Here is a 26,631-nt window from a genome sequence, read left to right on the forward strand (position 1 = left end):
AACCGGCGTTTTAATGAAGACTGAGCAAGAGCACTGTGATATCACCTGTGACACTGCTCCATTCTGCCAGGGTTTCAACTATAAAACCCTGATGATGATCTTCTATTTCCCTGAGTCCTCTGTTTTTCCCTTTGCCTAAAGGGAGCCTGCTATCTCCTGCTAACACTAAACTTGCACAAAGCCCACCCTCCTGGGCACTGGGTCCAGGAGGAAACAGACACAGTCCGTGACTTCGCAGAGTTTACAGCTTAGCTTTGGGCCAGTGACAGTGGGTGGATCTTCATCAGTTTGAGAGAAGCATGGTTTGCTGAGGAAGAAAAGCAAGGGGGACCTGGGAATCAGAAAAAAATGTTACCAGAAGGATGAGAGATTTGAAAGACTGGGGGTCGGGGGGGAGGGCATTCTTCATAGAATGATTCCCAGCAGTGGGGAAAGGTGGGGGAGGAGGGAATGAGAAGGGGGCAAGAGTGGAGGTGGGCTTTGAGGTGAGGCAGGAGAGGTTGACCAGCGCCAGGTGCTGAAGGGGCTGGAAGCCTTGCAGAAGGTCTTGGCCTTGGATCCTAGGCCACAGAGGGATTTTAAGCATGTGCTTAAAATGCAATCCTCGTGATTGCATTTGAGAGAAATTGTTCTGACTGCAGGGAGGAGAACAGATTGGAGGTGAGCCAAATTCTGCAAGAACACCCCTGGTGTGATGTTTGTGGTCGTGCCTGCTCACAGCCCCCACCCAGCATTTCCCACCCCTCCCCCACACCAGCTTTTGGTGCACTGCGTTTGAGGGCTGACTGTCACTTCTCTGGACAAAATGTCGATGGTCCCAGACTCTTGGTAACTTAGCTGGACCACACATAGTTCCAGCCTTCTTCCTAGAGCCTTCTGGATGTGCAAGATGTGGAGTTGCATAGAGGCCGTATCAAAAGGGTCCTCGGACTGGATTTCATCTTCTGCTGTCACCAACCTGAAATCCTTAGTTTGTGGGTGAGTGGCCTTGCATTTTCATTTTTTTGCACTGAACCCCACAAATTATGGAGAGGGTTCTGCTCCCAGCAATCTGTGGATGGTAGCCTTCAGATCATTCTTTAAACCCTAAGGCCAAATGGCCAGAGAACTCCACCAATTGTCCCAAGATGAGGCACAGAAGGTCACCAGAGTCTTTCCTTCTGATGGCAAACAGACTCTTCAGGCCTGCTCCGACCTTCCTCCCTTCAGTGGCTCTGTAACACAACATCTGGACTGTGGCCAGAAAATGCTTCAGCCCAGTGGGTGAGGACGAGGGCATTCTTGACTTTCGCGGAGTTAAACACTTGGAGAAATTTCAGGAAGAAAGCACTTGGTGAAAGGTAAAAGCTAGCTGGCCCATCAGCTCCCTGCCTGCTGCTCCGCTCATCTGGATTTTCATGGGTCTTAGCGTGTTTATTCTTGTCTTTCCAGTGGCCAAAGGACAAGTTTAAGTTTCTTATTTCCTCTAGGGAGCCCGGAAAAAGGCAACAGGCACCAAATACAGGAAATCATGTGGAGAGGATCTCTTATTTATTACGGTTCCCTTATTACTTCCCCTCCCCCAGCCTCCGCCCCCACCTCCAGCCACACTGTGTCTTCCAGCTTTTTCCTGCCGCAGAGAACAGAAGGCAGTTCACCTCTGCTCCCTGAGGTCTGTGTGAGCCCTGAGGCTCTGAAGTCTGGTGTTGGAAACCCCACCCTCCTGTGGCTGCATGACTGAATGGGAGGCCCTTGAATTTCACCTCACCTAAGAGGTTCTTGGGAAGATCTCCAGGACTGGGTCAAATTTTAGGAGGCTGCAAACCACAGAAGGGAAAGGTAGGTCCCTGAATTATTTTGTTCTGTCTTGCTGTGGATCGAGCTGCTCTGAAGTAGATGGGTGTGTCCACATGGCTTCTCCAGTTGGCTGCGGGGTTTCAACATGTGTGTCTTGTTGAGATTTACTGATACCTGGACTGTGAGAAAAAATTGTGAGCAGGGAGGTGACATTGGGGTTTTTTGAATTTGAACGTCTTTGGATAAAGAAGACTAACTAGCATGGTACGTAAAACATGAAGGTGATTCTTATTTTCTTCGGAGGGCAAACCTCATTAGAAGTTGCATGTTTTGGGCTTCTGCATAAGGGGAAAAAGCTTACCGCCTGCCTTTTCTTTTCAAAACAGAGCCCTACCATGATTTTTTTAAAAATTTCTTTCTAAGATGAGCTTCTTTTTTTGTTTTTATTTTTATTTAATTTTAATTTTGGGGGGAGTTAAAAATGTACCAGAGTTCACAAAGGATTTCTCACAGGAATAGAAATAGGTGTTTGTTTGTTTTAAGATTTTATTTATTTATTTGAGAGAGAGAGAACATGAGAGAGGGAGAGAGAGAGCCATCATCAATAGGGGGGAGGGGTAGAGGGAGAAGCAGACTCCCTGCTGAGCAAGGAGCAGGACGTGGGACTCCATCCCAGGACCCTGGGATCATGACCTGAGCCGAAGGCAGACGCTTAACCAACTGAGCCACCCAGGCACCTGAAACAGGTGTTTCTAATTTAGAGTACCTGTAAGTTATAAGTAAATGAACATGCATTCTGTTCAGGATCTGGTGGACTTCCATGTTAAATTTCCATGTTTGAAAATATGAAACCATTGCTCTCTCTGCTGTTGCCTGAAATCAGAAGTGCATAGTGACAATGTCTATCAAGTGGTGGCTGAGAGGCTGATTTTATTTATCCTGCTGTGATAACTGGTTGCTGGGATGGTGCTCACCCCTTGGCTGGTGGCTTTCATTGGTCACTATTGACAGTCAAGATGATGGGTCAACCAAGACCTGGAGAGGGGTCAAGCTTTATTCAAATAACAGGACATATTTCTCCGGATTATTTTTTTGCCTTTCATGTTTCCATTGCTTCATTTTTGTCTTCACAACTGTGCCTTCTTCTGGAAGAAATATCTTCTGGTGGTGTCACAGAATATTAGCCAATTTATAGTCATTTATTGAATACTGGCTATTCTTCCCAAGCTTATTCAGTTCAGATACTCGTGATTTCTTGCCACTTATGAATTCTACCTTAACACCGTCTCTCTCCATTCCATCCTCCATATCCTACTACAGGGTTCTTGGGAAAATGCAATTCTGATAATATCATTCTCCTCCGTGAAATATTTCCTCTTCACCCCATTGCTTACATCCTTGCTACCTAAAGGGTAGACTGTTCTGAGAACAGCTGTATCACCCATCACTTGGAGCTTGTTAGGGATGCAAATTCTCCATTCCCTCCCCAGACTTAACGAATCTGTATTTTAACAAGGTCCCTGGGAAATTCATATGCACATTAAAGCTTGAGAAACTCCAGCTTAAGAAAAGCAGACAAGACCTTCTAAGTTTGTTCGTTTTCATCCCATCCAGCCTTACCTCTCACCACCTGTCTTTCCCACCATACTGAACACCTTCTCTTTCCCCAGGATGTGAGAACTCTAATGCCTACCTACACCTTTGTGTGCTGTTCTCCCTGTCCAGGAGGTCACCATTCATCTTCATCTGCAGCCTGCTAGTTCCACCTCCATCCCCTCACCCAGTCTGCCTCAGACCAAGTGTCTCTCCAATCCATGCTTTATAGCACTTGGTGAAATGCTTCTGTCATAGCCCATAGCATGCTATATTATGACTGCTATGCTTATTTTCATCTGTGAGAGTTATGGGCTTTTATTTTTGAATCTAGAGCTCTTGAAGCAATGTCAAGTGTTTACTGAATTCATGAAGAAATGAATGAACAACCGAATGGACATATTGACTGAAGAGCCCAAATTAATTACCAGACTGAGATCTGTAGTTTGAAGTTTTCCAAGGAGATTGCCAATCCCCATAATATTTTCCCATGCTGTCTTTTATGACACTTTGTTGGATTTTTTTCACCAAGTATTTTGAGTACCGACTGTGTACCATACCTTTCAGAATCTATTTTTTCTAGAGAGAAAGAGACACATGTGAGTGGAGGTGGAGGGGGCAGAGGGAGAGGGAGAGAGAAAATCTTAAGCAGACTCCATGCTCAGCATGGAGCCCAACATGGGCCTTGATCTCATGACCCTGACATTATGACCTGAGCCGAAATCAAGAGCTGGATGCTTAACCAGCTGAGCCACCAAGCATCCCCAGAATCTATTTCTCTATGTCTCTGATCTCTATGTCATTGATCAGCGGATCCATTTGTTTCTCAAATGCCTTTTGGTCCTTGGTGTGCAGCGGTCCCTGTTAGACCTCCCTGGAGGCCTTACTGTCATTGAAGCAGAACTGGCAGAACTGGGCCAAAAGTTTGTCAGCCTAACGCATCACAATCAGAAGGTGTTTGGCCCCTACTACACGGAGATCCTAAAAACCCTCACCCCTCCAGCCCAGGCCCTGGAAACCGAGGTGGAGTCTCTGTGACTGTACGGACTCCCCTCCAAGACCCGGCCCCTCAGACCAAGGCGAGCACTCGGCATGCTCCTGAGGTGACCTCCCCAGCGACCATCAGAGCAGGAAGCCCTCCTCCCCTCCCAAGGGCAGTCCACCAGGGCTGAAGTGAGCAGCATGTCAGCAGCAACTGGCCCAAACTCATTCACCAATAAACTTATGGACTGAAAAAAAAAAAAATGTATAGCCTCTGCCTATAGGTGTTTCTCTACCAGTGCCCCTGTTGTCCACCACTCTATGTCAAAGACTTACTCATTTTTCAGCACCATGTACCGAGCACCTGACACCTACTGGACACTGTGCTGTGTGCTTGGGGTATGATGGCAAATGACACAGATGTGACTACTGCCTCCATGCAGCTCCCCTTACAGAGAGCACATTCTTGATCATCCTCTATCCCACTTCTCCTTAAAAGATGTTAAGGAAAGCTGAAGTCTGATCTCTAATCCATATTGGCAAGTCCAGGGAAAGGCATTAGGCGCTGGAAGGCAGTGGGATTTAGGAGAAAAGAAAGCTGGGTTGTGTTTTGGGGCCCTGATTTAGTCCTGTACCTGGAACTCACTTGCCATGTGAATTAGGGTGGGGCCGCACCCATTCTCTGAACTTTGATTTTTCTCTAGTGGTGAGCAAGATCCAGAGCCATAAGAAGAGAAGCTCTTGCCTTTAAGGGCACATGGAGAAGATGATGTCCAGGGAGTCTCTGTGCTCACCTTCTCTCCTGTTGCATGATGATTGAAAGCCAATGCTCTGTAGTACTCTGAGTCAAGTGGGCAAAGAAGAGATCTTAAAGGAGTTGTGGCATTGCTCTGCTGTGTGCTCAGCCAGCAAGCACAGTGTGGCAGTGTTTCCTAAGGAGCAATGCCCTGCAGCTTGAAGAAACCCACTTCACATTAGCTGTTGGGTACAGAGCTGGCTGAAGTAGGGCAGCTAAGGAAGGAGACAGTGTCATCCTCAGGCAATCTCTGTCTTTGGAAAGCAGCCAGAAGGGAAGAATATAGCTCTACCAAGTAGTCCAGGATGAATCTAAGAGTTTTAAGACATCTAGCCAGTCCCTGACCCTCACTGTGGCAGAGCTACAAATATTTCTTTTTTCTTTTTCCACCTAAAGATCTGTGTCTTAAGCAGATGTCACCTAGAACTCAAGGTTGGGCAGGACACAGTAAACGTTGTTCCCATGCTTGGTGCTCCCACGGGGCGCATGGTCACCCTGTCTTTGTTATCCAGACACAACCAGCAGCTTAGTCTATAGCAAACTGCTTGGGGAATCCAGATAATGACTCTTTCAGTCTTCAAGCCCACTTGTGTTGCTCCCTCATTATCTGGAGCTTCCAAAGGAAATGTCCCTAGACCTCCTGGATTCCTTCTTGCTTCCTGTTACTCATGCATCTCTTTGCCTCCACCTTCCTGCACGCCCGCCTTGTCTTTTTTCACCTTTCAGCAGCCAAAGTGTTTTCTGCTGGTCATTTCCTAACCGTTCAAGTTAACCTTAATCTCTATTAGTAAGCACAAGTTGTAGCAACAAAAGAATGGTCAGCCGGCATAAGAGGTTTCTAATGCCCTCTCACCAATCTCACAATGTACCGGAGATCAACCTTGGCCATACCTGGTCAACACTTCTTTTTAAATCAGAGGTAGACCTGGTTTTGAATCCCCCTTCTGTCACTTCCTTTCATAAGTAACTACATCTTGCCAAGTCTTAGTTTCATTTTTGGAAAAGTAGATAATCTTTTGCACACAAGGTCGTAGAGATCAATCAGTTTCAGTACCTAATGTGTTGCCTCAAGGCATGCATCAGATCTTAAAAGAGGAGGCTGGCCAACATGGTAAAAATTAGGAAATTGTCATTTGCAGACTCTTTGAAGGAACGAGGTGATATTCGAAGTAAAAAGTTGGTTTCGTCGCACGTGGAGGTTGCCTTCAAATATTTAAAGATTGCTCCATGTGAGAAAAGAAGTCAACAGAAGATTTATGAGTGAAAATTATAGGGTAACAGGTTTTAGTTCAACGTGTGGAAGTATTTACCCACCGTCGGGACTGTCTAAAACGGGGTGAGCTGCCTTGCGGCGTGGTGAACGCCCTATCCCAGGCAGTGTGCCAGCACCCTGTTAGCCCACGGCCAGGGTGTTCCCGAAGGGATGCCCGCACTGGGTGGGGTCCGGGTGATGACCTCTAGGTCCTTCCCAGTCAAAGCTACCAGGACTCTTGTGATGTCAGGTTCCCAACCCAAACCACCAAAGGAGGGTTACCAAAGAAAAAAAAAAAAAAAAAAAAAAAAAAAAAAATTCGTCAGGCTGTAGAGTGATCATAGCTGCATTTTTACTAGCTCACCCAACGTATCTGAAATCATCGTTTCTAAATAGGGTCTTTGCCACAACAATAGAGCTACAATGGACTTCCAGGAAAAGCAAAAAAGAAATGAGAACAATGGAATGGGAAAAGTTCACCCCAAACCACTCTTCTTGGGTTACTCTTTAACTAGATTGTGGGTTCCTCCTTGTGCTGCAAACACATTCTTATTTGATGGAAAATTGCCATATTTTGGTACATTTTCTACCAAACTAGGTTCAGGCAAGCAACAGCAAACTCAGGGCTTTGTCTCTGATCTCTGCCATATCCAAGAAACAGAAGCACTATTCTATGGAGATGTATTCTTAGCTGTTCAGAAATCTAATTTTTATTTCTTCTTTTTTTTAAGATTTTATTTATTTATTTGACAGAGAGAGAGATAGAGATCGAGAGAGGGAACACAAGATGGAGGAGTGGGAAGGGGAGAAGCAGGCTTCCCACTGAGCAAGGACCCTAACACTGGGCTTGATCCCAGGACCCTGAGATCATGACCCGAGCCGAAGGTAGATGCTTAACCGACTGAGCTACACAGGTGCCCCCAGAAACCTAATTTTTAAAAGGGCAAAATAAATGGTGCTAGTCTCCTCTAAATGTCAGGGACCATGAGCAGGATACATGACTCTTGTGGGGGAGAGGAGAGCCGGGCTGTCTGCCTGCTCTAAGTTGAGGTCTTCAGTCATCGTTCCCATCCACCTTTCTTTTCTGCTGAATGAGCCACGTTGATCACAGCCTCTCTGCCAGTTAAGGACCTGGAGACTTAGAGTCGGGAGAAGTTAGTGCAGGTGGGTCCCAGGTGCGTCCTGTATTGCTGAGCTACCCCAGGCTTCTTTGCTAGTACTTTAGCTTCGTGGTCTCCAAAGAACTGGCTGATCAAGTGTTTTTGGAACCTTGCATCTTCTGCAGTCGCTTGGGGAACAAGTCAGTATGCCAGGCTCTCTTCAATCTTGTTTTAGGATCCCAGAGCAAAAGAGCAGTTGTCCTCGCCACAGAAATGGGTATCAGCAAATGCTCCGTCCTGTGAAAGCTAATCGAAACCGTGATATACTTTATTCTCCAGGTTTACCTAGGCTTCCTCTCTTAAAAACAAAGTTTAAAAAAAGTCCCTTTGAAATATAAAGAACTGTGCGTGGCAAAACCATAGACACCCATGCAGACCAGTGTGTTTATTTTTAGATGTACATCAGCCTGGCCAGCACAGCAAAGCAACTGTCTAATGTCCAAACTATGGCCCTGGGAATTTCCTCTAACAAGGCTGTGTTTCCGTGCATTGTTACAGTACAAAGGGCAGGAGGCCTGAGTGGAAGGCTCATGGTAACCCCGCCCAGCGAGAGATCTGGAACCTGTCATTCCCTCAGTCTACATGGTCCTGAGTGCCGGGGTCAACATGGAGGTCGCCCGCCAGCTCTGGGCAGATGCAAATGAGTAGACATGTATGATTATTTCATCTAAAAATATCCCGGAGACCCGTGAGGCCAATTCAAAAATAAAGGCTCAGCTTTCTTATCAACAGTCAAGGATCTAATCCTTACCGGGCCATGAAGTAGATTCTGGTCTAGCCCAGAAACAGGGATGTCATTCAAAGGTCCTGCATTTGACTGCAATTAATAAAGGGGTTGTCAAGCATATTGTAGTACAAAAGCATCCGTGCCACATACATCCAGCCACACACACACACACACACACACACACACGGAGAGCAGGTATCAGATAGTTATCTGAATCACCCTGATCTTTACTGCTCTCTTAGGCCAGTTTCTGTTCCTTAATTTATCTATCTATGAAATGGGTGTGACAAACCTCATGTCCTATTAGTTTTGGGGAGAAATAAGGTACAATATTACAAATCAACTGACTCAAACTAGACTTCTGCTAAAAGTTGTACATTTGGGGCCTAATATGCTTGGTGCACCTTACAAGAAATTACTGTCAGAATCTTGACCATCAAGGCTATGGGGGGATTTGGTTGTTGCTGTTTTGAGGGTTGCTTTTTTGTTTTTGTTTGTTTGATCTTCTATTATTATTATTGTTATTATTATTATTATTATTTGCCACTATAAAGAAAGAAACCTAATCTGTGACTTCATTGACAAACTTTGCTAGTCGAGCTGTCATGGCATTGTCAAGCTGTCCCTACTGCTGGGGAAGGTCACTGCATTAGACTCAAGGTTGCAACACTCAGGGTTTTATCTGGGGGTCACTGCGGAAGATTAAGGGGTAGGTCTCAGGTCAGCTGTAGCGGCCGCTACCCACTCTGTGCAGGGTCATCGACCTGCATTCCAGCAGCCTGTGTGAGGATGGGGCCAGGCCCCATCAAAAGCCCGAGGGGCAAGGGGACCGCACTGACACAGGGCAGCCCTGAGCTGGGATTGTAGGGCTCTGTTAGTAGGTGGAAGTCCAAATCCCTTCAGGTCTGCAGATGCAGGAAAAGGTGTTGTAGCCCTTTGAAGAAAATGCAAGAATGTTGTTAAAAACGCCTTTATGGATTGTTTTGTTTGCAAGTGTTTATTATCAGACACCCCTCGGGGTTCACAGGGCAGGTTGTGAATGTCCAAAGTGGGGCCTGGGAATTTCCTTCTACAAAGGCCCTGCTTCCTCTCTTTGTTAATCCTCAGAGAACAAGTGGAAGCATTACTAGAGATCCTGACTTAACCCTTTCTCCTGTCCACCACGCCCGGTCCCCACTTCACGGAGCAATCAAACCTCCAGCCTGCTGAGGAGCAGAGAGATCTCAGGGTGCGTGAGTGTGCACTTGCAGGTGCGTGTGTGTGTGTGTGTGTGTGTGTGTGTGTGAGATAGTGAGAAATAGATAATAAAGCACAAAGCATAGCATTTTAAAAGCTTTCATTCAGTATCATAACATGCACCCAATCATGGTTTAGACCAGGGAAAATTTCTACTTTCTTTACCATATATGCTTCTCTATGAAAAAGGCTGATCTAGTTCTAGTTCCCTGTCTCTGGAGCATGACCCTTCTAGAATGACAGTTGATGTTCTCTTTTTGGGATCCACTTACTGCCTAACATGGGACACCACAAATTGAAGATCTTCCAATCAACCCAGTGGTTTATTGGCCTTATGCTAAGACCTAAATTCTACTGGGCACCAAGGGGAAGCAGACATTGTGCCTGCAAGAAATGTCAAAAATATGTAAATTTTACAGATATATACAGACCCGCATTCAGATGTTATAAGTGAGGAGGCAAAGAAGCCAGATAACTGTAGAGTCCAAGTTTAGGGCGATCAGAAGAGATACATGAACCCTCACCCAGCTGAGATTCTAAATATCCCCAGAGACATTTTCAGTGTCTCCTTTGCTCACAAATCTCCAAACACCAGCATGACTGAGTGCATGAGTACACATAGACACACATACGTGCATTCATACACACACACACACACACACACGTGCACGCACGCACATATCAGTCCCAGGAGATAGCTTTGCCTTCCCAGAGGAAATAACTCCCTTGCTTTCTCACACCAACTCCACGAAAGGATCAGCTTCAACACCCATCTCTTCCTCCTCCTTTCCTGTCTCAAGAGATGACCTTTCCCACATCCAGAGCTCTTCTCCCCTCCTCTTCCCATCCCCCCCACCACTGCCAGTGGCCTCACTACTCTCCTCTCTGATTGGTTCTTTCCCATTATCCTTGAATTCTACTCAGGTCCTTCTCATTTCAAAACGATAGGAGCAGCAAATCTTCCACAACCCCATACTGCTCCTCCATCTTCCTTTTCTTTTGCGAAATACATTTTTGAAGAATTTTGGATGTGTCCATCTTCATGTCATCACCAAGCACTCAGCCTGCAAACCACAGGGTTCTGCGCCCCCCCCCCCGCTCCCCCCCCCACCGCGCTCCCGGGTACATGCTGGAGAATGCGCTTGCCCAGATTCTCTCTAACCTCCATGTCCCTGAACCGGTCACAGTTCCTTGCCCACGACACCTGTTGTTGATTACTGCCTCCCCCAGTCTGGTCCCTGCTTGCTGGGACCCCACAGTCTCCCTCCTACTTCTCTCACTGAGCCTTCCCTGTTTTCTTTGTAGGTCCTTCCCTCCTGCTGTGCCCTCACCTTCCGGATGGCTGTGATCTGGACCACCTTCTCTTCTCCACCTGCACCACCTCCCTGCCACACTCTGTTCCTCTGTCTAAAGTCCTCTTTTCTCCTTTCTCTGTCAACTAAACATAGGCCCTCCAGACCCCATTTTAAATGTTACCCAGAGACTTGATTTGAGGGCCCCCCCCATCCAGGTGCAGAATTCTCCTCTCTTCCAGCTGTTCGTACAGCACTTCCCCAAGCCTCTGCTAGAGGCCTTGTGTATTTGCATTCACAGCGGTTGTTCTCCTTCATGTTCTCCCAGGAGGCAGGGACGCCATCTTATTCATCTTTTTATTCCTGGCCCCTGGCACGGTACCTGGCACACAGCAGGTTTTTAATCAATGCTTGTTAGAAAATTGGGAAAGAAGTGTCCTTTCACGGACATTTTGGTATAAGCTTATCCCTGAGCTTGAATAACACCTGTACTATTATGCAATGGCTGTATTAAGAAGCTTTGATATTTTAAAAAGATTTATTTGTTTATTTATTTATTTGACAGAGAGAGAGAGATCACAGGTAGGCAGAGCAGCAGGCAGAGAGAGAGAGAGAGAGAGAGGGAGAAGCAGGCTCCCTGCTGAGCAGAGAGGCCAATGCGGGGCTCCTCTCAGGACCCCAAGATCATAACCTGAGCTGAAGGCAGAGGCTTAACCCACTGAGCCACACAGGTGCCCCAATAAGCTTGATTTTAATATAATTTTTTAGAAGATTTATTTATTTATTTGAGAGAGTGAGAGAGGAGGGGAGGGGCCAAGGGAGAGGAGGAGATAGAATCTCCAGCAGGCTCCCCTTTGAGCATGGAACCCAACGAGGCGCTCAATCCCAGGACCCCGAGATCATGACCTGAGCTGAAATCAAGAGTCAAACATCCAACCGACTGAGCCACCCAGGCACCCCTGTTTTTAATGTAATTTTTAAAGCTAAGCTATGCACATTTAAGATACTAACAATACTTCACTTTTTCCCAAAACTAAAATCACAATTCTTCACACTTCTTATTTGAGGTTTCAATCCCTGTTTAAATGACAACTTGGACTTCATGTTGAATTTAAATTTCCCCTTGGGGAGAGTTTCTGAATGTGTCATGAATGACAGTGTATTTTCATGCACCTGAAATGCGGTGGCCATGTCGGAGCAGGACCAAGAGTTTGCCAAGGTCGCCGCCGCTTCTCTGGGAAGTGGGTGTTATGTAAACTGCACCTGCAGAAGCCAGAGATTGATTTGCACAGTTGTCTGCAGGAGGACTGGGGAGGCCCCGGGAGAATGAGCCTGAGCCGAGTCAGTGCAGAATCCGAAGGTCGGTCTTCCGGGAGCTTGCAGGGCAGGTCAGCGCTTCAAGGACAGAGCCTGAGGCTCGCCCAGCTCTGCAACCTCCCTGGGGCCAGGAGGAGAGAATAGGTGAACTGTTCTCTATTTTCAAGAATCTCAACCCTTTAAAATCTCTGTGTTGAGTTTTTGTGATAATGTGTGTAAAATATTAGCATGAGAGAACCAGCCCATCACCCGCAGACAAACGGAATGGAGCACGGATCACAATGCAGATTGCCGGGCCCCGCCCAGACCTATTCCCACCTGTGTGTGTAGGCAGGTGGGAATGGGGGCTAGGAAAGGGGCAGTCTGCAGAATACGGGCTTTTCAAAGAGCACATGAGATGATGCTTCCAAGGTCTGATGCACACTGAGCTGTGCATAAGTCACAATATTTAGAAAGTATCTGCGCGCTTGTGTTGAGAAAAGCGTTGACGCTGATGGCAGAGGGGGCCCCTCCCTGCATTCCTCTGGTGGGTTAATAGTTTTGTCATCTGGACTCATCTTTGCAGGGACCGTCTTCCTTTCAAAGTTGTAACCCTTCTCTGAGCCACAAGTTTGGAGGAGAATCCTACACGGCTTTGTACCATTGCTCATACCATCACGTGTTTAACTTTTGGTGTGTTTACGTCTTGGCAGTTTGTTCAGGGCACAATAGAGTGCAGGGACAGGAGCGGGGTTTGGGGTTCAGATTCTGCCTCAAATTCTTCCGTTTGTTTGCCCTCAAATCTGTATAGGTTTGTTTTTTTTTTTTAAGATTTTATTCATTCATTTGACAGAGAAAGAGATCACAAGTAGGCAGAGAGGCAGGCAGAGAGAGAGGGGGAAGCAGGCTCCCTGATGAGCAGAGAGCCTGATGCGGGGCTTGATCCCAGGACCCTGAGATCATGACTTGAGCCGAAAGCAGAGTCTTAACCCACTGAGCCACCCAGGCGCCCCTAAATCTGTATAGTTTTTAAACGAGGCTTGGCAAACTGATGGACTGTTCTAAGCCTCCCTCTCTCAGATGGGAATAGCTAAGGAGTTCATAGAGTGTTGTGAAAATTAAATGACATCGTGCATGAACCATTTCTTTAAAAGTGCTCAGCCCAGACCCTGTGGTGGAGTTGGTTCTCCCCCAGAGGCAGCGATTAATAATAAAAACAAAAGTATCATCGACCCTGGCAACTGAGGAACAGAGAAATTACATAATTTACCTGAATTTACATAGCTAGTAAGTGGTAGAACTTGAACTGGAACCCGGGTAGTCTGGTGCCAGATCCCACGCTCTTGACCTCTTCGTGCACTGCCGATTGTGCGCTCACCAACCGTGGGCGCTGGCCTACTCTGTGCCCAATGCTATGCTAGGTGCCAGGCATTCCACAGTAGACATATGGGGTCCTGCCTTGGGGCTGAGAGTGAGGAAAACAGGGATCACAAATAGACCATGCCAGAGCAGTTCAGTAAGGGCTCTGACAGAGGGCTGTGAGGGGCAGAGGTGTACACACAGCTAGAAGGAGTCAGAGACAGCGTCTTGCACGGAATGACCTTGACTCGGACCTTGAAGGACAATGGGAGTTAGACAAGTGAACATGGAGGAAGGAGCCAGTTCTGGGCAGAGGCTGGAGAACACAGTGGTTGCAGGGCACTGAGGGGCTCAAGGGGAGCGAAGAAGATGAGGACAAAGTGGCAGAGGGAGGTAAAGCTGGTTAGGTAGGCAGAAGCCCTACGGTTAAGGGTTTTAGCTGAAGGTAATTTGTCATTTGGAGAAAAGGAAACACTCTCCATGAACTAAGCCAGCAGCTCCCCATCTGTCAATGTTTCTCTAAACAAACGTGGAACTTTTGATTCAACAGGCCTCGGCCTGGGGACAGGGCAACAGTATTTTTCTCAAAAAAAAAAAAAAAAAATCATGTTCTATCTCAGTGCTTTTTAAACTTTTGTGTACCTCAGAGTCACCTCAGAGAGCTTGTTTTAACGCTGATCACTGGGCCTACTCCCCAGGATTTTTGGAACCTGGAGGTCAGGGTGGTCTCAAGAATTGGCATTTCTAACAAATTCCCTAGTGGTGTTTGTGCTACTGGTCTGTGGTCCTGTAGAGCAGAATCTCCAAACATATAGTCAAGAACTTAGGCTTAATTACTTATTTGTGTGATCCTTTTTTTTTAAATTAAATTCAATTTAGTTAACATATAGTGTTTCATTAGTTTCGGGATAGAGTTTAATGATTCATTAGTTGCATATAACACGCAGTGCTCATTACATCATGTACCCACCCTAATGTCCATCACCCAGTTCCCCCATCTCCCCATCCCCACCCCTCCAGCAACCCTCAGTTCCTTCTCCATAATTAAGAGTCTCTTAATGGTTTGCCTTCTTCTGTTTTCATCTTATTTTATTTTTCCTTCCCTTCCTCTATGTTCATCTGTTTTGTGTGATTCTTTTTTTTTTAAAGGAAAGGTTTTGTGTTGTTTAAAGATTTTATTCATTTATTTGTCAGAGAGAGAGAGCACAAGTAGGGGAGTGGCAGGCGGAGGGAGAAGCAGTCTTTCCACTAAGCAAGGAGCCCAAAGCAGGACTTGATTCCAGGACCTTGGGATTGAGGACTGAGCTGAAGGAAGATGCTTAACCAACTGAGCCAGCCAGGCATCTCTATTTTGTGTGATTCTTAAGCTGTATTAAAATTTGAAAATTCCTGCAAGGAAGAATGACTAAATCTTTTACCTTCTTTTCTCTAATGTTTCTTTAACTTTTGAATATTTCTGTAGTTGAAGAAAATTTAATCCAAATATTCCTGAAATTCTGGTTGATTTTGATCTGTAAGTGCTCAAAATATGGTGACTTGTAGGTTTCATTGGAATTTCAAAAATCAACCTTTGAAACTTCTGTTTGCAAAGCAGGAAGTCACTTGTGGCCCAGAGCAAACACTTCAGGTGAAGGGTTTGCCTGTTTGGAGGCCTTTAGAGTCTCAGCTTTTGAGCGTGTTTCTCTACCTTTTAAACAGTGTGATTCTGAGTCTTTACAGAATGGGCTGTAGATGTGGAAATAGGCCATTGGAGTCTTTGAGTGTGGCCAGCTGGCTAAGAGCAACATATATCCCGATGGTTGTTATTTCCTCCTTGATAGATAAAGCAGGAAGAGGCTGGGAAACGCAAAGTCACCCCAGACAAGGGAGGAGTGAAAGGATGGATGGAGAAGAAAGGATCTTGGAAGTTTCATGTTTCTCTTCGCTTACCAAACCAAACCAAACCGAAAAACTTACCTTTTTAAATGTCATAGTCACAAACTAAATTTTCCACACCAAAGATTTAGAAGAAAAAGATAGATGTGAAAAATAGTAAGTGACCAGATTAACAATGATTAACACAAGTGATGGATCCAAGTGAGAGTCCAGGAGCAGAAACAAATACAAGTCACAAAAAACCAAGTTTCTGTGAGGGTTTGATGACCCATCCAGTAGCTTAAATTCCTCTGTCTATAGTATTAAAATGCAAACACCATTCTGGATATCTGGGAACATCTGGACATCCTCATCCATCCAAAGCAGATTCAATTCCATTAATGGTCTCTGTTGCAGATAGAAGAAATGGGCTAAATGTATATTTTAGGATATTTTTCGATCCTACCCAATTTTGCTCCTTAGTTTATCGATGAAATAAATTAGCTCTGCCTTCCATATCCTCCCAACAAAATTCAACATTCAATGAAAGTCACCTTTGAGTTTTGAAACGATGAGTTCGAAGGGAAGTTACTAAAAATAATTGAAATTAACAGTAATTGTATAAAAAGGAAATAAGCAGAAATGACTTTCATTGAGCCCAAGAAGCAATAAATTTGTACTGATGTGCTCTTTCTCCTCATTTATTTAATTTCTACATAGGGATTTTAGTTGAAGTCCCCCAGATTTATCAGTGTGATTGTCTGCTCAGTTGCTCCCCCAAACCCCTGGGGGAGCCAGTGCCCTCCCATTTCCTGACGTCCCCACCACACCTTTGTGCTACCTCAGTCCCAACCCCTGCCTGCACTCAACCCAGACAGGTGGACCTTGGCCAGTCAACATGCACGAAAGCAAGACTTCCACCCTTACAGGTAGAAAAATTTCACACACACACATACACATACATGCATACCTTATTGCCATTACTCTGCTTTATGTTGCTACACAGCATTTTTGCACATCCGATATATAACTTATGTTTATTGTCTATATTACTGGCAGAAAAGAAATGGTGGTGTCAAAGGCTAACTGGAAAACCGTAGTCAGTTAAGTCAACAGAGCATGAGCAGACATCATGAAGCCCTCGGTTGCCCCCCACAGGGCACAGAGAGGCAAGGAGGTTGATGCTGGGGTGTGAGAGAAGCCTGGCAAAACCTGTGGCTGAGGTAGAAGGAGTTCCCCAGAATTAGGCAGAGGGTGGAGGACCACAACCTGGCAAGGAAAGTAGGGAGCAAATGCCTGGCTCCCCTTTCTTTCCATCCTGCAGTCTCCTGCTGGGATCTCTCCCCTTCCTGTTCTTCCTATTGCCCTCCAAGATGACAAGGCACTGCAGGATGTGGGGTTGGTCTCCTGGGCACAGAGCAGGGGAGAGAAGGGTGGAGGGGGTATCTGGAAACTTGCCAGCACTCTTGGCCAACTAGATCATAAGCTCCTACAGGACCCTGTTTTAGTTATGGCTTATCTAGCAGATGAGTCTGGAGCGTTGGTTTTCGTCAGTATTTGCTGAATGAATGAATGAATGAATGATGCATAGGTTTAGAAGAAGCAGCATGCGCAAGGAGGATCTTAGTGACATGGAGTGTGTGAAGCGAATCCACACACCGTTGCTATTACCATATTTAAATCGATCCTTGCTCATAGTGCTTTCATGGGAAGGGATATTTTGAAGGGCAAGCAAACCTGGAAGAAAAGAATGAGAGGATACCTGGCATCTGATTGCACGCATATTATACTAAGAAGTTATTCGGAAGTTCACTTTATACATTTCAAAAATCTTGCTCGCCGCGATTTGACAAACGAGAGATGGCTTTGACAAACGAGAGATGGCCCCCTGTGCTGTCCATCCAGCAGCACAACAACCACGATCTGAAGGTGATGCTCTGGGATCCACAGACGCTGGAGTCCTGAGTGGGGTTCAGCCCTGGCCAACCCCACCCCAGGCAGGACACGGGGCCTCAGACATGAGGCAGTTCTGTGTTCCATCCTCTCCAAATCAACTCTAAAACAGAGTTTTGTTCTCCCCCCTCTTTTTAAAAATATAAATTCAATTAGCAACTTACAGTACATCATTAGTTTCAGATGTAGTGTTCAATAATTTACCAGTTGCATAAATACCCAGTGCTTATTACGTCACTTAATACCATCGCTCAGTTATACCATCTCCCCAACCCCCTTTTATTTGATTCCTATGGTTAAGAGTCTCTTATGGTTTCTCTCTCTCTCTCTGATTTCTTCCCATTCAGTTTTTCCTCCCTTCCCCTATGATCCTCTACGCTGTTTCTTAATATCCCACATATGAGTGAAAGCATGTGCTAATTGTCTTTTTCTGCTTGGCTTATTTGGCTCAGCATAATCGCTTCCAGTTCCATCCATGTCAATGTAAATGGCAAGAGTTCATCCTTTTTCATGGCTGAGTAATATTCCATTGTGTATACGAACCACATGAGATGGAGTTTCTAGTCTGTAACATGGGACAACAATTGCTCCTCCCTCACAGAGTTTTGGGGCTTGCTCAGGGCTTGACCCCACTGCCTGACAGGGTGTAAACAGTAGTAACCAGAAGGATCATTTCTTGTGCAAGATGCAGTCTTTAATCTCAAAAGTGGAAACTGGAAGGCAGGGCAGAGGCTCGGCTTTCTGTGCTGGAGCCATTCCTGTGTGTTCTTGATTAGAGAGGGGGTCAGGAGGTAAGAGGACGGCCGGCCCTGGAGGACGGCTTCACCCCTGGCCCCAAGCAGGGCTTCCTGCTTCCTTCCTTCAAGTCAAGTGAAGTTGAAGCTGGTTTCCCTTCTGACCCCTGGTCAGAGTAGCACACCGCCCTTTTTTTTCAGGTGGTCTGGGGAGGGGGGTGGTGCTCAGAACTGTGCTGAGAAAGAGGAGTGTGTGGCTCTTCCTTCCTCTGGCTGGGGAGCAGCCTCCAGATGGAGCTGAAGTGAGCTGCAGGTGAAGACCTCGGGGAAGGGGAAAGGCGAGGTCAGCTTCCCCTGGAGGAGATGGGAAATGCCTTAGTGAGTCCTGGGATTCACATGGGCTTCCTTCTCTGGCTCTCCCCCACTTTTCTTTGCTAGTGGCTTCCACCACCCCCTTTGGGGTCTGTACCTCTGAAAGCACTGCTCCCAGGTTAAACAGATGAGGCTCATGAATGAAGAGAGAAGGAGCGACCCTCAGACCCCAAGTTCTCCCAGGGTTCTGTGAAAACCTTGCAAGAGACCCCCTGAAACTGCGGGCCCCCGAGGGTGGCATGTGGGGAGAGGATCCCCTAGTTGCAGGCAATAAGGTGGTGTGCAATCTGTAGAGAATTTAAAATCGATAATAAAACCAACTAAAAGCCTTTTAAAATATTATGACGCACAGTAGCAATTCCAAACGTTGTCAGTGACAAAACACTCTTCCTAGAAAATCTTTTGTTGGTCTAACTTCTAGACAAGAGCTGTCATCACTGGTGAATTGCAGTAATATAAACTCCAGACGATCAGACTTCCATTCCTTATTTTTAAATAAAGATTGTATCCTACATAGAAGTTAATCTGCTAAGGGCACTTGGATGGCTTAGTGGATTAAAACCTCTGCCTTCCGCTTGGGTCATGATCCCAGAGTCCTGGGATCGAGCCCCGCATAGGGCTCTCTGCTCAGCAGGTTGCCTGCTTCCTCCTCTCTCTCTGCCTGCCTCTCTGCCCACTTGTGATCTCTGTCTGTCAAATAAATAAATAAAATCTTTAAAAAAAAAAGAAGAAGAAGAAGTTAATATGCTAAAACCTCAGTCATACAGTGACTCCTAACACAAAGGGTCTCAGCTGCATGTGCTTATTTCCTTTTAAGTGTCTGAGCTTGTTTGAAATGACTCTAGTCCCTGGACATGACATGTCCCCACATTTGAACAGAGATTAAAAATAGACAAGGTAGGGGCGCCTGGGTGGCTCAGTGGGTTAAGCCGCTGCCTTTGGCTCAGGTCATGATCTCGGAGTCCTGGGATCGAGCCCCGCATCGGGCTCTCTGCTCAGCAGGGAGCCTGCTTCCTCCTCTCTCTCTGCCTGCCTCTCTGCCTGTTTGTGATCTCTCTATCAAATAAATAAATAAAAAAATCTTAAAAAAAAAAAATAGACAAGGTAGGGGCCCCTGTGTGGCTCATTGGGTTAAGCCTCTGCCTTAGGCTCAGGTCATGATCTCAGGGTCCTGGGATCCAGCCCCACATAGGGCTCTCTGCTCAGCAGGGAGCCCGCTTCCCCCTCTCTCTCTGCCTGCCTCTCTGCCTACTTGTGATCTCTCTCTCTGTCTCTCTCAAACAAATAAATAAAATCCTTAAAGAAAGATAAGTTAGAATAAGCCTTTTTTTAAAAATAAAAAATAAATAAACAAGGTTAGCACGGTGGTTGTATAGACCAAGAAGCGGAACAGAAGCTGATTCAACTCTGTCATTCTTTGGAACCACCTGAAGTTTTTATTTGCATTTAAATTTTAAACGGTGAAGGGCTTGCCTGGGTGGCTCAGTCAGTTAAGCATCCAACTCTTCATTTCAGCTCAGGGCATGATCTCAGGGTCCTGCAACTGAGTCCCACGTTGGGCTCTGAGCTCAGTGAGCAGTCTACTTGGGGTTAGCTCCCTCTCCCTACTTAGGTGTGTGCGCTCTCTCTCTCTCTCTCATAATAAGATCTTTAAAATTTTTAAAAAAACAAAAAAATAAAAAAGATTAAAACCATGAAGTAGAATACAACCCACAAATTACACTCTTTTCATTTGGCAGGTACAAAACTTACCTCCCCCTTACATGTTTTATTGAATTTTAATGTTTTAGAGTGAAATGTTTTCTTTTTTAGCCATTCTAAATCTGAATAATTTCATCAAGAAAATAAGGATTATTACTGAAAATAATGTTCTCATGTACAAGAGGGAGGAGTTAGTAAGAGATCTGGTGGAGATGTCAACTATGCTAGATGCCTCCATGGTCCAGAATTCCTGGCACTGACTGCCACTTTCTTCATTCTGCTTTTGCAAAGCAGAGAAGTAGGGGAGAGAGAGAGAGAAAGAGAGAGAGAGAGAGAGTGTGTGTGTCTGTGTGTGTGTGTGTGTGTTAGCGGGTTTAGGGATCCAATTCTCTCTTTTCTTGGTTCCTGGAAATTTTCATTTTAAACATAGGTCTCTGCTCAAATATTGTTCCTCTTAGTGCACATAAATAATCCTTGGGCAGGTACCTGATGTAGAAGGCGACTCTAGAACTTGTGAAGGGACAATATCGGAACACTTCTAACTGACTAGCAAGTGATCTGTGGGCCAGAGGTCATTCATAAGAGTGCCTGTATTTAGCAAGAGCTCAGCAGGTTCAAATAAACAGCCCCAGACAGAAGAGCACCTGAAGTATGTACACATACTATCCCGTAAAGCACAAAGCCAGATCTTGATGGCCTGGATGAAAATGGAAAGTTGAATAGCGTTAGAGGAATTCAGGAAAAGACTAAAAATAATACGTGGTTTTTCCCTCTGTTAATGTTCCAGGTCAAATGAGGCAAATTTAAGGGGTGTGGGCCTGGAATAATCATGTAATTGTTGATATGTAGCTGTGTTCTGTGTGCTATGTATCAGGTCTAAAAATAATGTAGTGGTCCCTAGAGGCAGACTTTAATTCGTAGAAGGCAACATAGCTAGGAGAGGTTTTGAACTTGGAAACTTGGACCCCTCATTGTCTGGGATGGGCCATTGGAGTTGTGGGGGGATGGGCAACTTCCATGAAACAGGGTGACTGTGTGCTCAACAGTAGGCCATTTTAAAAGGCAGTAGCATCTTTCCCCTAATTTCTTACCCATATCTTCCTGAAAAACTCAAAAAGTACAGGCTAGACTCCAGGGCACCCTGCCTTTGGGTTCACCCAACTCAACTCCCAGGCCGACTAGAAGCTTGGACAGACTCTGAGTTTGCCATAACAGTGTGGGAAATGGGAACAGATCGGTGAGTAAACAGCGTGCCAAAGTGGTGCCGTATCCACGGCTTAGGTTTGAGGAGACAGGAAGTCGATAAATCTACACATAAGCCACTCAAAGTGAACAACTAAGGCTTTTCCCCAACATTAAAACAAGTTTTTTGAACAGGAGCCATTTTCCTGAGTAATACACACTATCTGGGAATTATGGGCCCTTAACATTTTCTTTAAAAGTAATTTACCACAGGGGCATGTGGGTGGCATAGTTGGTTAGGCATCTGACTCTTGATTTCAGCTCAGGTCATGAGCTCGGGGTCCTGGGATGGAGCCCCATGTTGGGCTCCCTGCTCAGCACTGAGTCTGTTTGTCTCCCTCCCGCTCTGCTCCTCCCCTCGATTACGCTCTCTCTCTCTCTTCCAAATAAATAAAATCTAAAAAAAAAAAAAAAAGAAAAAAAGTAATTCACTACAGGTCATTTAAAATGTGGTGTCCTCAGTCTAACAAGACATTGCTAAGTGTGGGGTATTTGGGTTCCCCAAAGCTCAGTCATGAGTTCTGTTGTTTTCTCAGCATTCCACATCTCTCTGCTTTTCAAAGTTACATTCTTCCTTTACCCAGGGAGTTGAACTTAAGAAGTTTTGATTAATTTTCATTTGTGCTTCATTTTCCATTCTCACCACTGCTACCCCCAATTTTATGCTTCTCCTCAGCGGGGCTGAATTTCAGAGGCTTTGTTGTTCTTCATAGACATAGGCGTCAGCCAGTCTTTCTGATTTCTTTCTCAAGCAAACACTGTCATTGTGCCTGGCATATTATGTATTCTTGAAAGGACATTTAAAAAGAATGCATTATTCTTTTGAAGATTTGGGAGAAGTGTTAGTCCAGGGACATAGTTGTTAGATGTGATGTAGAGCCACGAGTGGTGACTGTGGACGAGGTGAGACGTACACTTGTGTGGGGGTTGAGTGTTACCACAAAGTGGCCTTCTGTGGCTGACCAGAGCTGGTATTGTCCTATTAGTGTTACCTCCATATTGCAGGTCTTGGCAATTTTACTGAGCACCGGTTATGTGCCAGGGATTTCCAGCTCTACTTCAGAAATTACTTCCACTCTTAGGCCAAGATGGTGGAGTTCCTTCCCGTCCATGTAGGGGGACTTCTGTAACCCTATTAACAAGCAGGACATCATGCGGGGGGGGGGGGGGCATTATTGTGCACAGTATAGCAAAACCATGCTAGGACTTTGCTTTTGGAAGTACTAGATTCCCCTGATGGAAGTACTAGATTCCCCTGATGGTGTGTATCTAGACCATCATGGTGCCATTGACTATACTTTTGGTTCATCTATATTCCAATATGTTAGAAAGAATTGCTTAACTTTCTCCCATGAAAGAGTATAGGTATTGGAAAAATTGGTCTACTTTATGATTTAGGGCATCATTTCAAACACTAATTAAGTTGTGAACCGAGCATGATAAAGAAAAGTCTACAAGTTTAACTCAGGTATAATATTGTCTCTTTCTCTACTCAGAAATCACCACTAATGCCCTACCTGTACGACACACTTGTCCCAATTTAGAAGTAGGAGGAGAAGGATCTGCACAGTATCCAGTGGGGGTGGGGTGAGGACATGCCCCAGGACAAGTTGGGTAAAGTCCTGCATGGGAAGATAGAAGGTCTAAATTCCAGTTCTGGCTCTGACACTGATGGGTGTTGTGACCTTGGTCACCTCCCAATGTTCCTCTTCCACTAGATAGTTGGGATATTTCTCTAGTGGTTTTGGCATCATGGCTGTTCACCAGTCAACTTCAGAGGAAGTGCTGTGGCCCTGAAAACAGTAGAGAGCGATGGCATCTGGATGGGAGTTGCCCTTATAGGGACAGGGTTTTGCAAGTCCAAACTTGGGGCTGTCACATGTTTGCAGAGGACACTCTCTGCTACCTGAGGTACCTGATATCTGCTGATGCAGATCAGAGACACAAGAAAGGAGCAGAGGTTAGAACAGGAGTGACTGCCCAGTGTGCATGGACAGAAGATGTGCACTGTAGAAGAAATGCAGCTTCCTTCTAAATAGATTTCTGCCAAGACCAAGATAGGAAGGGATACACATGTCCTCAAATAGCCTGCTCTTCACCATGATGCCAACAGAAGTGGTGGGCAGTCGGGGGAGGGCTGAAGGAGGAGGAATCCATGATGAATTTAGTCAATCAATGACTGATCTCCTGTCCATCACAGCTGGATGTGTGGGTGACATATGTCATACTGGGGGCATCAGCAAGCACTTCCTGTTATATGAATAGCGTGTCACCTGTGTGAACTGAAGGCGAACCTGAAGGCTGGGGATGACTCCCAGGCCATTCATGTCAACCCTCCCCAAGGAAAGGTCAATAAAGTTCAAAAGAGAGCTGTTGATGACACCTCTGTGGAGCCAGGTCCTGAATCTGCCTCCATTTCCCCATGTGCTGTCCTTCCTTCTTCTAGGAAAATGTAGGAGAGGTAATGCTGGATGTGGAGTCCAAAACAGAGTTCCGTACGGGGTGTGCTTTGGATTTCTGAGAGAAGCCAGAGCCATCTCTGGGAGCCTAAAAAGACAGGTACAATGAGGCTGTCAACTGTATCTAATTGGTTCAAAAGATGGAAGTTTGGAATCTTCCATAGCAAAGTAATATAAATCTCTGGAAAATATATGCACAGAGAAGGTGTAATAACTCTGTTTATCTGTCTGTCAGTGGAATGGGCTCAGGAACAGTAAAGTGCAGATTAAACCTGAGAGGCTCTAGCTGAGTGCAAATATGACCAATTCCAATTAACAGAGGCTCTGCCAAGATATACACACAAAAGATAAGAATAAAACCATTTGTATACTATAAAACTGCCCGATTATTTGTTGGTTCCTTCCTCGCATAAGGGACAGGTCAGTGCCAGAGGGGAATTTTCCTGGCCTTGATATAGAAACACCAAAAGAGAGCTGACCCTGGGCCGCAGGGGGTCAAAAGGGTTACCAAAATCTGGTTGTAGATTAAAAAAAAAACAGGGCTTATCCTGCCAAGAGGTGGAGGTGGGAGAGTTTTGCAAGTTGAACCATTGCACACTTTTGTATATAATTCTGCTGTGTATGTGCTAACGCTGTAACATACACAACTTTGTATGTTATACTTTCAAATACTGTTGTTTAGTGAAAAAACTAGGCGTCTCTGCCCTCCAGGAGCTTCCATCCTAGTGAAATAGATGGAAGGTGGAAAAAGTCAATAAACAAAACAAATAAGTGCATTATAGGGCATGAGAGGTCATATGCGATATGGGAAAAAAATAGGGAAGGAGGATTGGGAAATGTGAAATAGGGCGGTTAGCAAAGGCCTCAGTAAGAAAGGGTTGTTTGGACAAAGGTGAGAATGAGGTGAGGGAGGGAGACGCAAGGATATCTGGGCAAAGAACATTCCAAGTAGAGAGCACAGCAAGTGCAAAGACTCTGAGTTGGAACTGTGCTCGCAAGGAGGCCAGCATGGCTGGAGAGTTGTGAGTGAGGGGACAGAAGTAGGAGAGGAATCAAGGGAAGAAACGGTGGGAGGAGCAGAGACACGGGGTTGGGGGCAGATGTTGCAGGCCACTGAAGGGCCTTGGACTTGGACTGTGTGAGGTGAGTATAGGTTAACCTCACACAGTGTACCTTTTATGAAGACCATTCTAACTCTGGTCTTGCACAGAGACCAATTAGAAGCCATAATAATAATGCAGCCAAGGGATAATGATGGCTTGACGAGAATGATGGTAATGGAAGGGGTAAGAAATGCCCAGTCATGCACATATTTGGAAGGTAGAGATGATGGGATTTGATGACAGGGAGAGCTCAAGGATGACCCTCAGAGCTGTGGTCTGGGCAACCTGGAAGGATGGCCATGCCCTTTACTAAAATGGGAGAGATGGTTAGAAGAGCTGGTTTGGGAGGGCAGATCAGGACCTTAGTTTTGGTCACATTCAATTTGAGATCTTACTGAATATCCAAGCAGGCAGATATCAAGTAGGCAGTTGGATATGGGTCAGGAATTCAGGAGAGAGGTCCATGATAGAGACGTACATTTGGAAGTTATCAGCACAAAGTTTGAAACCATGCTGGAGCTCACCTGGGAAATTAGTATCAACAAAGAAGAGTTGCAAAGACTGAGCCATGGGACACACCAATATTAACAGAGGGAACCAGCAATGGATGAGATGGAGCACTTTCATTTTCTTTTTGCTTTTATTGATCACCTACTATATGTCAGCAGGATACTAGTTGCTAAGCATACAATAAATAAGACTAGTCCCTGCCTTCAAGGTGCTTACAGTCAATGCATTAAAATAATCATTTGGATACAGTGTGGTAACTGCAAAAAAAAAAAAAAAAAAAAACATGGACCTTGAATTATGGGTCCAGGGAGAAGGAACGCTTGTCCCAGACTGGGAGGGATAGGAAGGTCCTTGGAAGAAATAACACCTATAACTTAAAAGGAGACTAAAAGTTACAAAGGTGAGCAAGAGGGAAGGGCTGGGCAGTGAAACAGCCTGGAACATGCTGGAAATACACATTAATTTGGTGCCAACATTTCTGTCTGAGAAAACAGCTCTGTGTGGAATGAGGGGATACGCTCAAGTCCTAAGAGACTGGTCGCGCCTACAAACATGTATAACATGACTGGTGCATTAGTTCCTCTGAAGGCACCACCGCATTCTGGTCAAAGAAGCTTGGGTTTGACGTGCCACTGACTCCAACATCTTAGAATTCAGGAGAAGGGCCTCTGACAGAGCCACTGGAAGCCTCAGGCATGACAGGGCAAAGTCTCCCCATCAGCAGCTAATTCTGGGTTGCAGCCGAGACCATATGGTGGTTCCATTTTTTATTTGTCTTTGTTTTCATTGTAAAGTGAGTGGGACCAGCACAGAGTGTTCCTAGCAACAAACGGGACCGTGGGTGAGAGAGGAATTGCTCTTCAGGGAAGCGAAGGGACAGCCACCCTGACAACAACCCGTTCCATGTCCGAGAGCCAGCTGCGCCCACAGCCCACCCACAACCCAACCCAAGCACGAAATCTCAGAGCAGTGAGTCCTGGAGTTCACTCTGATCTGAGGTGTTTCTTCAGGCAAGACCTTAGTATTTACAAAAAGAGGAACAAAAAGACTTGGATATCAAGCTCCCTGACATTGTTACTCCTTTTTAAGTACCAAGATCTGAGAATTTCTCTTTCTCCTCCAGTGCCTTCTAACTGGCCATGGGGCATTTAGTTCTATCCTACAATTACTTTTCCAAAGAGATCTTCCCCCAAAATTCTTTTAGTGTCCTTTACTACCACATTAATGTCCAGTGA

General features: G+C 45.5%; 1 protein-coding gene across 1 annotated transcript in view; it reads left to right on the top strand.

The window, feature by feature from the left end:
• The first annotated feature begins 1,606 nt into the window (after positions 1 to 1,606).
• ADGRF5 (adhesion G protein-coupled receptor F5) overlaps positions 1,607 to 26,631 on the top strand; it is a 94,754-nt gene continuing 69,729 nt past the window's right edge. The window contains exon 1 of the mRNA XM_032861985.1: positions 1,607 to 1,818. The gene's annotated coding sequence lies outside the window, so the exon portion shown is untranslated. The remainder of the gene's footprint in view (positions 1,819 to 26,631) is intronic.

This window comes from Lontra canadensis, unplaced genomic scaffold (assembly GCF_010015895.1).
Source record: "Lontra canadensis isolate GAN:19392208 unplaced genomic scaffold, GSC_riverotter_1.0 scaffold23, whole genome shotgun sequence".
NCBI lineage: Eukaryota > Metazoa > Chordata > Mammalia > Carnivora > Mustelidae > Lontra > Lontra canadensis.